This window comes from Vidua chalybeata, chromosome 13 (assembly GCF_026979565.1).
Source record: "Vidua chalybeata isolate OUT-0048 chromosome 13, bVidCha1 merged haplotype, whole genome shotgun sequence".
NCBI lineage: Eukaryota > Metazoa > Chordata > Aves > Passeriformes > Viduidae > Vidua > Vidua chalybeata.
Window position 1 is genome coordinate 11,344,601 of NC_071542.1, and position 16,937 is coordinate 11,361,537.

The following is a 16,937-nucleotide window of genomic DNA, read 5'->3' on the forward strand; positions in this document are numbered from 1 at the left end:
TCCTTTTAGTAGTCTGTTTTTTGTTACCAATAAGCCCAGTGAAACGAAGATCCAAAGTGTGATGTTCCTTCAACAGGCTCTGCCCTTTGAATCCTATCATATTGCCAAGGAGCATGGTTCTATGAGTTTTACTGAAGTTTTTTTGCTTGCATGAAAAATAACATCAAAATACATATTGAAAACCCCCCACAAAACAGGCTGCAAAATTGAACCTTCCCATTAAGAAATGCCAAGGGACTTGCATGTAAGTGTGTACCACAGTTCAGTTTTATGTCTTACAGTATGATTATCTGATTATTCCATTACAGAGAGCAAAAGACAAACCAAAGATCCCCAGTAAGTCAGCGTTATCCTTTTATGTGAGATGAGCAAACCATGTGCCTGGAAAAGCACGTAATGAGAAAACATTAAATGAATTCCATAATACACAAGGTAACAGACTCAAGATTGCCCAGGCAAACACCATTTCTAGCTTGAGAACTTGATTTTGTAGCCTTTTGCCTTCCCTCAAGCAAAACTTTCTGCATTAGCATGATGGTCACATATTTGGAATGGTCTGTGGCATTCAAAATGCTCAAAACTTACATCCAGTCTTCTATCCCACCTAAGAATTCCCTTCATTGAAGGCTTTCAAAGCTATCTTTGGCATTCTGACTTTGAAAAATGGAGTTTTGTGATTTATCTGTCATAGGTTCTTGTCCAGTTGTAAGTTTGCACATAAGGCTGTCAAACTGCTCTGTTACCTAAAATAATTAAATCCTGCACATGTTTGTATTTTTTGTTTGCTATCCCAACTGGAATGAATACCATCACTCTTTATCTAATTGCAATGGTTTAAAAATAACAAAAAATGAAAAAAAAAAAAATAGAATGAGGACAGCCATTATACACACCAACAGCTACTTAAATATATTTTAGGGTTTTCCCCCCTTATTTTAATGGAAGCATCCAGCATCCCTGAAGGCTTAAAAAAAAACACTATTTCAAAATTGTCCTTCAAAGCAAACACACAGCAACTGAAGAACTGTCCAACAGAAACACACGTCAAATGAAATGGTATAATTAAGACAATCTATTTCATAGATAAGCAGCTTATTTTTTTTTTGAAAGTAACATGTTACCCTCAACTGGACCACAAGTAGAATTACAGAGAACATTCTAAGAGCAAATGTATTAGGATGTAAAGGAAAAAAGGAGTTAACACATTTTTGTGCATCCTTTAGAGCTGCCTTTTTGTAGGCATCTTTATACACGAGAAAAAGTCACATTCACCTGTAAGTAATGAGCATTACAAGAATGCTTACTTTCAGCAGCTCTATTGTGTCCCTCTTGGTAGTTGAAAAACCAAAGGCACTGCCAAAACCCAAGCTGGTATGTTTGAATAGAGGAGGAAATCAACCTTAAAATGTTAACTCAAATGACATAAAAACACAGTTTGCGTAACTCACTTAAAATTCAAGAAACAAAGCTAAATGTGAGAATTTACCCTAAATAGCGGAACAAGTAAAATGAAACCAGAGGGTCTTCCAGGAGGCTTCAGAGGATGTTGTGATGCTGCTGTCAATTTCTCAGCGGTCTTGTAAACATACTTGTATATTTCAGTAAGTTATGACCACAGAAATACTTCCCCGACTGCTATCAAAAGCTTTACAAGGTAGCAATTAACCATCACCAAAACGCGCAACGCCCAAGCTTGCTAACAGAAAGGGCAAAAAATCGTGCCCTCTGGCCGGCACGAAGAAAAGCAAAAACACATACACACAAAAACAAGTCCAAAAGTTAAGGCCAAAAGCCGCCCCGTCCCTGCTGGGACTCGGGCAGGTGCCGTTCCCGTGAGGCGCCGCTCCCCGCGGTCACTCTCCCGGGGCCGGGGCCGCTCCGTGCCCGCCGCCCCGCGAAGCCTCCTCGGCGTCGGGCGCCGCCACGTGCGGCGGGCGGGGAGCGGGGAAGGCCGCGGGGCGCGGCCCGGTCCGGCCCTGCCGCACGGCCCCCCCTGGAGCCCGGCAGCGGGCGGCCTCCCGCAAGGCGCCGTTCCAGCCGCCGGCCCGGCCCCGAGGCTCCAGCGGGGCTGGCCCTCATCCCGACACCTCGTAACGCCGAGGTCCCGAAGCCGCCCGCCGGGAAGGTACTCACAGGTTCCATGTCTGACGGCACCACAGGCACGCGGCGCTGGGACCAGCCCTGAGGCGACCCGAACCGACGGCGGCGGCCCCTGCGCTGCGGGGAGGGCGGCTCTGCCCCCTCGCTATTTAACGCTCGCCGCCCCGGCCGGGGGCAGGTCCCAGGTGTGGCTGTCGCAGGTGTGGCTGTCGCAGGTGTGGCTGTCGCAGGTGGGGCTGTCTCAGGTGGGGCTGTCACAGGTGGGATGTCACCTGCCGGCTGTGACCCCACTCCGCGCTTTGCAGCGTCCCGGGTCCGCCCCGTCCCTCGGTGCCGCCCGCAGCGCCGGCTGAGGGGCAGGAGCCGGGCCCGGGGAGCCCCGCCAGGCTTGGGGAGCCGCGCCGCACATGGGCAGCGCTCCGGCCGTGGAGGAGGCCACAGCTCGGACACCGTGAGGAGCGCAGTCCTTGAGTGCTCCGAGAGGCCAAGAGGTGGCCTTTGCCGTCAGCCAGCATAGCAAGAGTTCGATGGAAAGTCTGAATTGGACTTCTGACACGGTGGAAAGGGGAAGTGATCCCACAGCAATGTGCAAAGCTACATCGGTGTACAGCTTGGGAAAGTGACAAGAAAATTTTCCTTCTCTTTTTCTAGAAGCTTCTACAACTAAGAAGAACTACCTGTGACAGAAACAAAAAACTGAATAGTTGTCTGAATTTGACTTATCTTCCCAAGAAGATAAACTCATTTAAAAAATAGTGACTCAAAGGTGGGGATCCTACGAATCACTGTATGAAAAAGAGAATATGGTGTATTCATTGTGCAACATACACAAGCTGTATTTGTGCATCTTGTATAGGCAGAACACAGGGGAAAAATACCTTAGCGCCTTTTTTGCCAAAATAACTAATTAATATCTTTTTACTCAGGCTAAAAGGTTGTTACACAGTTATGAAGATCAGTTTGAATAGGTGTGGTTACAGCTTTACAGTTCTTTTATTACCACTGTATATGATTTCATACAGCAACAAGCAAATACAATTTGATTCTTATATGATGTATAGAACTTAAACCCTTTAATCACTCTGTGCCCTTTGCAATCTCATTGAGTGTTAGTGGAAACAGTAACTAATGTCAACCAACTGTCCACACTTAATCACTTAAGAAACTGTGTACAGAACCAACTTATTAATCAGACAAAAATGTTCAAATAATTAAATGAAGCATATTACAGCAGGCAGTCTGAGAACATAGTATGAGGTTTTTGGTATGTATAATTTCTATGCTGAAATTCTTTAATGCCAAGTGTTATAACTCTTCAGAAAGGAAGCAGCTTGGGTAAAAAAAACATCATATTGATTTAATGCTATGCATGAACTTATTACCGATACTCTTTATTTGGTCTTGCAATAAAAATGTGGGAAATACAAACAGAAAAAGGTCTCTTAAATGGATCTTTTGTAAATGTGTAGCATACAATTACCAGAATATTGAAGTTCACTAAGCTGCTTCAAGTAAATGGATCTTTTCAAATTCAGAAGGTTGAAAATGCATGTGAATAATAGAGATCTTACAGACAACTCATTTTAGACACAGCTCTCCTGTTTTATGTCATGATCATCATGATTTTGAAACAGAATCAAAGAATCTTCAATTCCATAAACAGGAATTTAAAGACACATTACTTTCCTCTTTGAAATGCGTCGATGCTCTAAAAGCATAGTGCTGAAAGGCTGCCAAGCTAATAGGCCAGTGAGCACTAGGAAGAGATTAATTTTATACCTGGAATGAGTGTATACAGTTTCCATGCTATTTAGTGAAAGGGCTGGAATGTGAACTAGAGTTTCCTTCATGGTGCACGGTAATGTTAAACCCTGGAGTTACGAGCTTGCCTCTACAACAGAGAGTCTCAATTCAGCACTGGGACCACCTACAGATGTTAGTCCACAAGAAAGTAAATCAAAATGGGATGTTTGATATGCTTACTTGTATTTTTTTCCCCCAGTGTTCTGTTGAATACTGTTGCTCGTAGGCCAAAATCAGTGTGAATATTTGGGAATTCAAATATGTTATGAGCATTTCTGTTTATTTCAAAACATGCATATATTAAAATGGTGAGGTGTGTGCTAGCAACCACAATCCCCTCACTAGAGAGCTCTGCCTGAGGTGTAGTCACAGTTGGAATCTCAATCTTTGTTCTTTCTACTTTTCAAGGGATCCTGATGAATAAAAAGACACAAAGTGAAGGCAAGGCAATGGATTGACTTCCACAAGCTTCATTAGCCAGCAGTGATTAGGAGAGGACACTCAAGAATTCCAGACCAATTTTGAAAACTCTTTCTTTAAAGGTTTCCAGAAAAGTTGTATTAAGGTGGCTTTTGTTTTCCTGTAGCTCACTGTTGACTGTTCAGAATGGATTTCTGGAAAAGAAAAAAAAAAAAAAATGAAAGCAAGCAAGCAAACAAAACCCCGGCCTTTTTATTATTGATCACTTTAAGGTATTTGGTTCAGTATATTGGATGGTACTACCAGAATCTGTATATTGGGTCATCCTACTCGGATAATTCTGATTTATCATTCATTGTGAAGAGGATGACATCTCCATACCTTTTCTGGGGCAGCTGAAAAAGAAGCTAAAAACTTCTGGTGTGCCAGGTTCTTTCTAGATTACTAAGCAGGAAAAACAATGATGAAGGAGGAACTTTTTCCTAAGCAAAACTGTGAGTAAATTATATTCCTGAAAAAACGTCACTTCCTAACTGATGTTCTTAGTCAGAAGTAGCTGGCATGGGATACCGTGAATATTTGGAATGTGAAAGAATGGTTAGAAAGAGCACTATACAAGTTGTTCTTTTATGCTGCATGTCACGAGAGTTTGCTATTCCAGACAGAAACACACTGAATTAGGTGACCACACCTTGAATTCATGTGAGAAGGGGCATTGAGTCATCCATTTTGTCCAAGAAAATATCCACAGGCAACAGTTACAGCTGTTGATATAACATGGTCATACACCTAGAGACGTGCACAAGTAAACAGTTTGACTGCTAAATCAGTAAATTGGTAAGCCAAAGAAAGCCCATTTAAAATTATTTGAGAGAACAGCTGGGCCTAGCGGAGTGCTTAATATAACACTCAATATCAAATAAATAACCAAACTTCACGGTTCATTTTTATATTTGGCTGAGGAAGAAATGTGAGGAACTATACTCAAAGTTTCATCAATAATCACTTGGAACTTTTCTCAGTCATGTAGAGATTCAAATTACACAATACTAAATACAATCTTGGATAAAGTAATTCTTTATTTTTTGGGGTCTTTGAACTCTAAGTGTGACTAAATATGACTTTGAAGTACAAATACATAGATATATAAAACCTAGGCCAGACGTATCATTCGTTTGTATTGTTCGACTTCAAGAGCATTACCTTTTATTCTCACTCTTGTGTTTAATTCATTCATACTCAGCCACGGCAGACCCCAGCAGCCAAGGAAACCTTCTGGACCCTGGAACAGATAATTTTCTGACTCCCTTCAACCTCAGGTTATTTCCTGTTCTCCAGCTGTGATGATTTCACTCAATCATAGTCACTCAGACGCTATTGCCTACTACATATGGGAGAAGCAACATTTGTCCAGCAGTTCAGAACTGCTTTAGAAAAAAGAAGAGCTGTACTTCTCAGAAGAATAAAAGGTACAGGGAACTGTATCTGGTACTGATTCTGTTGGGAATCAGTTAGCCTTGTTATGTAATAATTACTGTATTGTAACTTTATTATGAAATTCAGCTATAGAATTTGATAAGCAAAGTTGTAAATTATTTGTGTTCTAGAATCTTTGGAAAATGCATTTAAAAGTAATCACAGTTCTAACCACTAGGGAAAAAAATCATGTGATGTGTGCCAGCTGCATGTTTTTGTTCAGCCACTGAAGAGTCTCCCTGAATGAATCTTTGGTTGAGGTTGGATTTTTATCATCTATCAGTATATAAATTCAAGAGAATGAACAGCATGTCTTTCTTTTTCTTCAGTAAAAAAATTGACTAATGCCACAGTGACCTCATACAGCTATGTTTTATGCTTTTGGCATTTTGGCTCAGCACAGTGAGAAGATAAGAAGGATACATGTCCAGCTGTAAAGAAATAAGCAATCTAATCATATTGCTGAAAATTATATAGTTCTGTTTCACTTCTGGTTCATCTTGTTTCCTCTTGTACTTCTGTTAAGGAGTGAACATGTCAGGCTATGATATCATTCATTAGGACGGCCATGCCAGCTACAGAGTCTCTGTCTTGAGCTAGCTGAGAGGTTCTTGTGGGGAGTGGCAGTGGTGAAATTGGAATTGCAGGAACACAAATTTTTGGTTTGTCATTCAGTGGTTGGCAGATGGAATACTGCATCCTACAGTGGACCATGTAAATTGCAGACAAAAGTTGGCATAACAAGAAAGTATGAATGAAGGGTACTTTTCATTAAGGTTTATGAATATATGCTTTTAAGTGATATTAATTTGATTTGGGTAATGTCAATAGTGTGTCAGTCCAGAGGAGCAGAAGGCATTTTGCATTTAAGCTGCTGACTCTACTGATCAGTTTGGGGGGAAACAGGTCCACGGCCCTTTTCCTTTCTAGTGGCTATCTCTGTAACAAATGTAGTGAAAAGGAGTACTCTGGAATACTGCTTTCTTCAAGTTATATAAAATAATTGAGATTCCTTGAGGGCTCCTCTCTGCCCAGGCAGTCAGAGGGCTCCTTTGAAGGTGGCTGGGAGTCATCGTAACTCCGGTGTTTAAAAAGACAGAAGAAAGTTTGAGTCATCATGACATGATAACTCAGGAAACACTTTCTGAGGCAAATGAGGACTTTTCTGACTATTACAGCTCCACAAGCAGTGTATGTCAAGCCCTCACAAATTTAATGCTCTTCCCTATTATTACTTTGTCTCACTTTGAGCTTTCTTTAATAAAGATCTTACCATGTGGCATTAGACCAGTTAGGCTAATTTCATGTGTAGGAATGACATTTGAAAGAATTTTAATAGATTAGGGGAAGGAGTATCTTGTAAAAGCATCCTTCAGCCTGATTAGTTGTATACACATGGTTTAGGAAAAAAAAAAAAAAAAAAGTCATGCTTCACTAGCCTTCTGGAACTCTTTGAAGATAACACTGCCAAGATAGGGTGTAGCATGGACATTATATTTTTAGATTTTCAGGAGTCATTTGACAATGTTTTACTCAAGAGATTAATGCTTAAAGAGAGGGGAGTTAAGGGGCAAGAGAAAAGTTTGCTCATTAAATTGAAAAGTAGCTCTAAGCAAGAGCAATGAGGAGCTAGAAGTGTCATTTTTACAGATGGGGAGAAGTAGAATTTGTAAGGTTGCAGCACTTCTGTGTATCAAATTAACTTATTTACATAAATGGTGTGGATGGATGTATTCTTCTGAAACTAAAACAGGCTCATTATTATTCATTTATTGCACTAAGAAACTCTTGAGTTTGGAATCCCAGTATGCTGAATGCTGTATTTTTTGAGACTATTTTTTGACCCTTCTAGACACTGTGGAACAAAAGCAGAAGGCAAGTGTTGTTTTCCTGATTACACAGAGGAGGTTCTGAGGCCTGGACCAAGTCTGTCCAGGAAGGAAAATCAGTAGATCTGGTGAGTGAATATGTTTTCTTAGTCATGAGATGAGATTTCTGAGTGGAAGAGGATACTTCACAGGAAACAACAGTAAATTCCAATAATCAGTGAAGTGCTGAAAAGCAAATATTGCCCGGTCAACAAATGTGAAATGCATCTCCAAATAAATATACACTCTAATTAGAAAAGAAATTTAACTTTTATTGTAAAATGTATCTTTTAGCATAACTTAGGTATCTGTAAGAAATACAATTTTATATAGAATTTACAATTTTATATAGAAATTACTTCAAAGAAGTAGTACTTAGAAGAGTTCGCTCTCCATGATTTATAAAAAAATCCTTTAAAAATGGTGCAACATTCCTTATTAAAATTTCTTTAGTTCAAATATAACATTCTAAATTGTTATCTTGTGTCTTAATTTCTATTTATTACAGAAAAAGAACTAAGCAGAAAGGAGCACTTATTTTGGCCCACACATGTATGTAATGGTGCGACGGTGACAAATGGAGTGTGAGCACCACGGTGTCTACAACTTGGGTTTGAAATAATAATCTTAGCAAGATGTGAACATGACCACACACATCAAAAGGATGTTCCAAGATGCTGCTTGCCTCTTTCTGTGCATCCACTTCCCAGCATGCTAAGCATAAAATTGTAAGTGATAGATGAAATTTTCGAAGGAACTACCTATACTGTAAAAAAATTAAAATTCTCTTTTTAGATTAGGAATGTGTCTTGCATTTTTATATGTCTTTCTCCAGGTTTAAATATCCTCTTTCAAAAAACCAAGACCCTACCCTTCCCTTCTGCTTTGTTTTTGAGTTCCTAGGAATCCTGCCTGACTACACTTCCAATACAAGATCTGAATTTACTCTTGCAAAGGAGGCTTCATAAGACTCCAGCATAGATAATACTAATTTACCCAGCTGTGAAATGGAACAGATTGAACTTTTAAGGACTTCATCTTAAAAATATCTCATCTCTCTTCCCATTCTGCTTATCTCCTTCAAACTTTACTGAGAGTTCTTGGAACTACTCAGGGCTCTTCTCTGTCTGTGTATAGACCCTTGCTTTGTGCATATACTTAACTAGACTAGACACTTAACTAGAATGTAGCTGTAGGAACAAATTCCTGTGAGGCAGGTTAGGGTAGTAGTTTGTATTATTTGATACTGCATTCTTAATAATTAGCAGATGTGCTTTTACATCTTGGTAAACATAAGGTAAGTTTAGGTACTTTGATGGTCAATGAAAGTGGGCTAATCAACCTTGTACCCACCACAGGAAAACAATGTGTGCATGAATAGCTGCCATGGATTATGTAATGCACTGTAATTTTTACCTCCTCTTACTTCACAGTTTATGCCTGGAAATAACTCGTTCTGGTTGCTGTATCTGACTTGTTGAATGACTGAGTGATTGTAGGAATTAATCCATGCATTACCTATAAAATCTCTTCCTTAGCTGGAGCTGTGCATGCTAAGGATCTTTATCTAAATAACAAAGACTCTAATCCCAGTTCCTTATCAATGTTATTAATGTAATTATGTATGTTTGCATATTCTTTGTGCAGGATGGCTGTGGTAGGGTATTTTATGCTAAAGCTCCAATACAGGCTTTACCCATGCCTAGGTTGGAAGTGCCACACCTCTTAGATGGCATAAAGAGGTATCTAAGTTAGAAAAGCTGCTCAGTGTGCTGTTATTGCTTGTGTTATGTCCTAAAGGAACATGAGTCAATCAATAATTAAGCCACAAAGTACTGCCTGTTGACATGGCAACATGTTCACAGATGTGACGTGAACTTAATGTCCTTCTTTCATGTCTCCTGTGAAAGTAAGAGTCTCCTAAACTCAGCAACAAAGAATTGGAGCAGACATTGCCAGGGGAAAAGAAGAAAATATAAAAAACTAGATGATTTATTTTATAAAAATGGATGCCTTGGAACCCTTTCTCTCTCAAATCTACTGTAATAAATGGTCTCTCTCTTTTTTTAGTACAAGGACCTTTTCCTGATCAAAAAATCCTCAATTGCTTATTGCCAAACCCTTTTAGAAGCATGAAATGAACTTCCTTATGGATCGCTTTCATGATTACTTCTTTCCCATGTATTTCACCCCACCCACATTTTTTAATGGAGCTGAAGTGAACACAGTCTTTTAGGTTACTGCTATTTAGGCAAGACCTGTCTAGCTCCAAGAATAACATTAACTGCTGCAGCACAGATTAAGGGTTGGCATGAAGGTCCAAATGTGACTTTGTCATCATTGGTTGGTGCCTGTTGTTCTGAAGACAAAAGAAGCACGAGCTTGTGTGACATCAGCTTCCGTACGTTGGGATCATTTTTCCTGGCTGTTTCTGCAGTTTCCCTGCACGTGCTCCCACTCTCACACTCTCTCTGCTTGCCAGTTACCCTATTCTCCGCTTGGCTTGTGTGTCTTTCTTCCAAGCTTTCTGCAGCAGATGTTAATGGGTCTCACCAACATGTTTTGTTTGCCACATGTGTTGCTACTTGTGTCACAATGGGAGAGGGTAATTTTTCTTTTTTTCCAGGGCATCTTTTTACTTCTGCCTGAGTTGGTCTCTTGATCTTTCACACATTAAAAGTTTACTGCACGTTCTTTCCTTTGGGAGCTTGGTGTCCTCCATGCAAAGGACATGTCCAGTCCAGCAGAAATACGCTTTTATAAGATTGCTTCAACACTGTTTGTGCAACCACTTTGCAGAACTTTGTTATTCATGATTTTATCTTGCCACTTGATATGCATAATAGCTTGAAGGTGCCGTTGATTAAATTTTTCCAATGCTTTGATGTACCAGTGCTAGCATTTCCATGTTTCTCAGCTCTAGAGTGAGGTAAAATTTAGAACACTACAGTAAAGCCAAGGTTTCATCTTATGTCTAATAATGTACTAATTCCAGATTTATTGGATGTAATTCTCCATCTCAATATACAAAGACTAATTGATGTATAAAAGCCAAATGTTTTGAAACTCACGTAAGGGAAAGACATTAGAAGCAGGGTTTAAAATTGTGTGTATTCCTTGCCGTTTAACAAATCAGGTAACAGTTTTGATAGCATAAATTTTATAAAAGTACAAATCTCAGCTGCAGACTACTGTGCAGCTGGGCAGTCTGAATGTTTGGTGGATCCTACACCCTTCAACAAATATTAATCCTAACCTTTCAGACATAAAATATGTGGAAAAGTTATACCTAAGTACAGTGATAAAAAGAGACAGACACGATTGCTGAGACAGCAGGGTGACCTCATACTTTATGAAATACATCCCTTCATTTCTCCTTGGCTGCTTATTTTAATGCTTTTCTTCAGCATCCTATGTGAGCTCAGATCTCTGAGCAGATGAAATTTTATTTTTAAACAAGAAACTTATTTTTACTTATATCACTTTTCAGATCAATTTTGATTAAAAAGTGTACTCTAGCAATGTATTTTGATAGGATGAGGAGCAATTCAAGAATTTAAGATCTGCAGCAGCATCTTTGTGTTTAGATTTGGGCAAAGTGTACAGCTGAATGACATGTTTGCTGTGCCCTTAATAAATAAATTGCTCACTGGCTGTGCTGCTTGCAAACAGACAGCCTTTGGGCAATGCCCATTTTTCCTTTGTAATATTTGAAAGGCAGGTTCAGTTGAGCTGGAGAAAGGGGCCCAAATCTCCATTTTAAAATACTGACATGCTATTTTCATTTACTGAAAAATAATACTCTAAGGCTCTTGACTTGGAATCCTTCTGTGAATTTTTAACACACAAATCAGTTCATAAGCCTTACGATACATATAATTTACAAACAAAAGCTAGACATTTAATGGGATTTCTGCAGGCACATTATAATTATACATGAACAATAGTCAACGGGGAAGGGAGTGATGGTAGCACCATTAGGAAAAGAGAAGGATGACTGCTACCTCTGCAAGACTTAACTTGATGGGAACTCAGCTATTCCCATGGCAATTCAAAACACTGAAATTATGCTGATTTAGTACCTGATGTGCATTTATGACACGGGGTTTTTTGGTTTTTTTTTTTGGTTTTTTTTTGGTTTTTTTTTTTAATCTTACCTTAAAAGTGTCACATTGATATAAGTGGGCCTCATCACACGCAATGAAATTCCACCCATTCAAAAGAAATTAATATGCACAATACCTTTGGTTCACTGTCCAGCACATGTACATGTTGGAAAAAAATACAGTAAATTATTGTACCATTGAATGCATTTGGATCTCTTTTAAGCTGTAAAGTATACTTTATTCTGACCTTTAGTACTCAGAGACTTTCATTAATTTTGCAAATTACAGTGTTTATCTGGTTCATTCCTGTGACTTTAATAGCCCCATCTGCTGGCTGAGCACCAGGTACGAGAACGAGCATGTACCTTTGAAAGCCTCTTGTTGTAACAGGGCTTCCATTAACTTGCTACTGAAATCTTCTGGTTTTTTCCTAAGTGAGACAAAAGAGAGAAAATTGGGAAACTGCATTTTATAGATGCATATTATCTCACAGTGCTGTGGAGTTAATTTTGTGTTTGCAAAGTTCTTCATTTCTGCCAGTGTCAGTCTGCTTTGCTAATGATAAAGATGGACTTTTGTTGTTGTAGGAACTTAATTTCCTAAAACAATTTACAGTTTGCTAAAATGAAAAGCTGTGAAACTGTTGAAACTGGAAGAAAACATAAGATTAAATGTAAACGGAAATGCTCACTGAGAAAGGAACTAAGCAATGATTTGCCCTCAGATGCAGGACATCAGTAGCATTGAGAATGTGTTGTGTTCTGGAGTTTGTCTCATTGCTACTCTTCCCTAGGCATCCATTTGTGTACAAGGTAGGATACAGGGCAGGAGAGACTCTTGATGTGGCTCAGTAGGCTCATTTTCATGTTCTAGTGTTCTTTTAATGGAAATAGATGTGACAGATCTCCCAGAAATAATGAGGGAGGCTTGATTCATCCCCTCATTTTTTAAATGGAACTACTCTGTACTGCTTTTTGAGGGAAAGCTTTTGATGTTATGTGTATAGCCATGGTACTACTTGTTCTACAGGGATATAAAGAAAAGTAGCTTACAAGATAGCTAAAGAATATTGAGCACATGTTTCTTGTACATCACTGAAACGGAACACATATTTGATGTTGCATTTGCAGATTGTCCTAAAAAAGTACTGTTACTATAAACCTGTGATTTATCTATTAATACGGCAAAATCCCTTTAATAAATTTCAATGATATTTTAAAATATCTTACATATAAAAATATATTCTCTACAAAATCTGTCAAACAGCCTTAGAAAGGAAAATCCTGAAAAAAACAATGTTGGGGGAGGATGCATGTTGGAGGAGTATACCAGACATCTGATTGTGGTCACTATGAAGAAACAAAAACTTGAGGAGGAAGGGAAAATGGCTAATGAAGGTACAGTGAATAAGAGCCTAAACTGTATTATAATTTGTGATGCTGTCCATTGCAATAAAGATCACCTTAATTCTTTTGCAACTTTCAGTAAAGAAAACTATGCTGAATAAGAAAGAGCACTTTGTCTTTTCCCAAAGTTTAATCCAGTCACTGAAGACAGAATGATTTAACAGAGCTTAAACAAGCACTAACAGAAAAATAAGTTACTACAGCTATCCTATTAATCAGTGAATTCTGATCTGATAAGATATTTGGGTGTTTTTTAGGGCAGTGAAATGTACAAGACAAGTCAAAATCACTTATTATATGGTGGTATCAGCAATACAGGAATTCAATTTTCTTATGACTGAAGACTTTCAGTAAGTCCTTGCAAGGAAATCACAGTGAAAGTATTACTGTCTTAGTAAATTAATGTTTACAAATCCTTGTGAACTCAAATTGTTAAGTAAAAGTTATCTTTGCTTATAGACTGGTCTAAAATACAGAGGGATTGAGTATCAAAAATAAGTCAAATATTTATTTTATAAAGATTAAGTACAGGATTGTGTTCATATTATTTTGAAAGCTTTTTCAAAACTCAGTTGGTGAAATTTTCAAAATATTTAAATATTGCAGGTGAGTTTTACTGAAAGTCAAAAGAGCTCATGGTCCTCATTCACATAATTGCTTGGGAAAATATCAGCTGCTATCCTAGTTCTATAATAAATAGCACATGGCTTAGGAGACCAAAGGAGAGCCTCCTGCTGAAGATCGTGCACAAATACTAGCATACCATGGAAACCTTTCTGGTGGCGTCAGTGCAGAAGATACAACACAGGATGCCTCTAAGTGCATTAAAAGAACACAGATGATTTTAAAAGGAAACCTGGGAAATACATTGATCATATGTTCAAGATCAACATTTTCCAGTTAGTAGGAGTGTTCCTGTAATATCTTTCTACTTGTGCTCTTTTGCCTTCCAAATGCATTTAGCACAGTGATCCAAGGAAATCCACCCTGCTGCAGCTTTCCCAGCCTCTGTTCTGCTCCTCTCCTGCAGAGGTGTTCTTTAATGAGCACATGTTTCTCGGTCACAGGTAGTCCACGTTATGCCTGACTGCATTTCTTTACAGCCTTTAAAACCCTAAGCCTGAAGGCACAAGTGCCATATGTACTCTGGGTGGAAGCCTGATCCTTCAGTGGACAGCTCAAGTGATTATTAATTACTCACTTGTGAAATCCTGGAGTGATATAAACAAAAGGACTGGTGAATCATTAAAAAAACCTGATTTCTGTCTTAAAAACAATTTAGTTCATTTAATAATAAAGTTTAAAAGTTAGCTGAAAGATTTCTAACCAGTTATCCTGTATACCATGAGAAAAAAAAATGTATATACAGAGCTTACATAAATAATTGTTACCTTTTAAGTACCACATAAAGACATGTAGAGAGGTAACCATCAAAGGAAGTGTTACAAACAGCAGACCCTAAACTTTGTTTTGGTAGGATTGGCAGCTAACACTGACTATTTCTGCTCAGCAAATATCTGGATTTGTCTTTTCCTAAGACCAGCTAATCCATCCTCTCTTCTTCAGGAACTACACTCACATCTTTTTGTATTCACTTGAAGAACAGGTGGCTCAGATCAGCCAAACCTTAATCCTAGCAGACCTTGAACTTACTGGAACACTATTGCTCTTCCAGTGGGCTTAGAAGTTTTCTTTTTTTTCCCTGCCATTACTATGATTAATAATGATCTTGACGCGCAGACACAGATACACTCATATATACACTAATAAACACAAATAGGAAACAGAATAGGTTAAGATGTTTAAACCAGAAAGCAGTCAGGAAGGCTGACCAGCAGGTTTTTTTTAATGTGACAGGGAAAAAAAATCATATTTTTATTAAACAAAAAATTAGTATTTTAGATAGTCTTACAAGTGAGAGACAAATGCTCTTCATTATCCATTGATTAAAGGAAAGGTGGTTTTCTATTCTACATTAATTTACTGAACAGCTGGACAAATCTCCAAAACTTAAAAAAGATTATTACCAAATGTTTCGAAGTATATTGTGCTTTGCCTGTCCTAAATCTGAATGTTGTACAGTTTGATGATCTGAGATAACCAATTTGTACTCAGAGTAGTACAGAGCCCATGACAGCACACCTCTTGTGATTGTCTGTACTTAGTAACCGTTTCTAAAATCCTAAAATGTCCACTGTGAGCTCGGAGTACTGAGACCACTTACAGACACTTTTCCAAATTATGACTCATTATGTTAAGCCTTCTTTTCATGAAACTCTGCTTAACTGTGCATGTGCTGATTGTTTTCTTTGTCATCTGACTTTCAGACTAGTTACTGATCTCCTTTGATATACTGTACATGACATCCTAACAAAACCAAGTCTTTAATCAAAATGATGAGGATTCAAATGTGTGCCACTGTCAGACAGCAGGGTAAGGCTAACATGCAGCAGATGTGTACTTGCAGGTCAGATGGAATGAATGGATTTAAGACATACAGTTGGTACAATCTTTAGTTTAACCCTAGATCTGATTTTAAAATCCAGGCAAAACATTTTCACAATGAGCTATGTTAGTTTGAACTGCCAGCTGGCACAAATATTTTATACATAGGATAGTCCTGACAAGCCCTGATTGTCACAATCTAGAAAGCAACAGGAATTCATTGCAGAGAAAGAGATCGATGACCCTTGATGACAAAAAACCACTTTATGACAAAAATCACTTACATTAGTAGTTCTGTGTCAATATTTTCTCTTTCATGCTAATAATCTACAAGATCAAGATGTAGAAAAGCAAAAGGCAGGTGATTACTTCTAACAGCTTTCATTAATGCAAACCTAAAACACTGAGATTGCATAAATGAAATCTGCAGCTGTGTATCAAAAATAACACTCAAGGATCAGGAAGCACAAAGAGCAAATATGTCAGAATATGATCTGCTTTAATACAGTCTAGAAAAGAGCCTGCAAATTTAAACATTTATTTTTGAGCTGAACTTTTTGAGCTGAACTTTTCTCAAGAAAACAATATATAAGCTGTGGGTGGGTTAGACTGATCTATTTTTCTCCTACACATACACAAAAGTTTTAAAACCGTGCCAGCCTTACTGAGCTCAGTGGGAGTTGTGGTGCTTCATACTTTGAGGAGATGCTTTTGCTGCAAACCAGTTCTGAAGTGACCAATGCCACTATTTTTAAAGCTATAGCATGATTAGTTTTCTCCAGTTTGCTACAGGCATTGAATTTATTGTAGTAAAGACTGTTGTGGGCACTGTTACTTATTAGGGAAAGTGTTACCAGATAATTATTATAGGAAAGTACAGTAAATATAACTTATTGGACTATAAAAAGAAACAGGTAGGTTATGCTTTTTGTTCTGCTCTGGAAAAATATAGATTTTTGTGCACTGTAGTGATATTTGTTTAATGTTGACTTTGAACTGTTCCCCATTGCTATTGGTATATGCCAAGATTTTGTGGATTCAAGCTGAGGACTGGTTAATTGTAAATTCACTGAAAGATCTGTGAGAAATGCTGATGGCAATAATAATGCTCAACTGAATAAGCAGTTAAGCACTTCTGAACAAGTTATCTTGTTGATGAACCCAGTAGAAATACTGAGATGGATAAATTAATCAGGGGCTAATTCCTGCTCAAGAGCCCTGAGCAGAATGTGCTGTTCCAGGGGTCCAAAGGACCAGAGAGTTTGTAGGTACCTCCAGATGTTGATTCCTCTTGTATAAGAATTTTTCCTATA

General features: G+C 38.4%; 1 long non-coding RNA gene across 5 annotated transcripts; it reads left to right on the forward strand.

The window, feature by feature from the left end:
- Window positions 1-1,950: 1,950 nt before the first annotated feature.
- LOC128794669 (uncharacterized) lies at window positions 1,951-13,114 on the forward strand. 5 transcript variants are annotated; one of them, XR_008433226.1, is made up of 6 exons: window positions 1,951-2,125; window positions 2,752-2,866; window positions 4,312-4,817; window positions 5,567-5,792; window positions 8,176-8,395; window positions 13,040-13,114. It is a non-coding gene; the product is annotated as an uncharacterized LOC128794669 (long non-coding RNA). The 5 variants fall into 5 exon arrangements; XR_008433225.1 differs by lacking the exon at window positions 13,040-13,114 and having other exon boundaries at window positions 8,176-8,470; XR_008433229.1 differs by lacking the exon at window positions 13,040-13,114 and having other exon boundaries at window positions 4,312-4,468; window positions 8,176-8,470.
- Window positions 13,115-16,937: the final 3,823 nt, after the last annotated feature.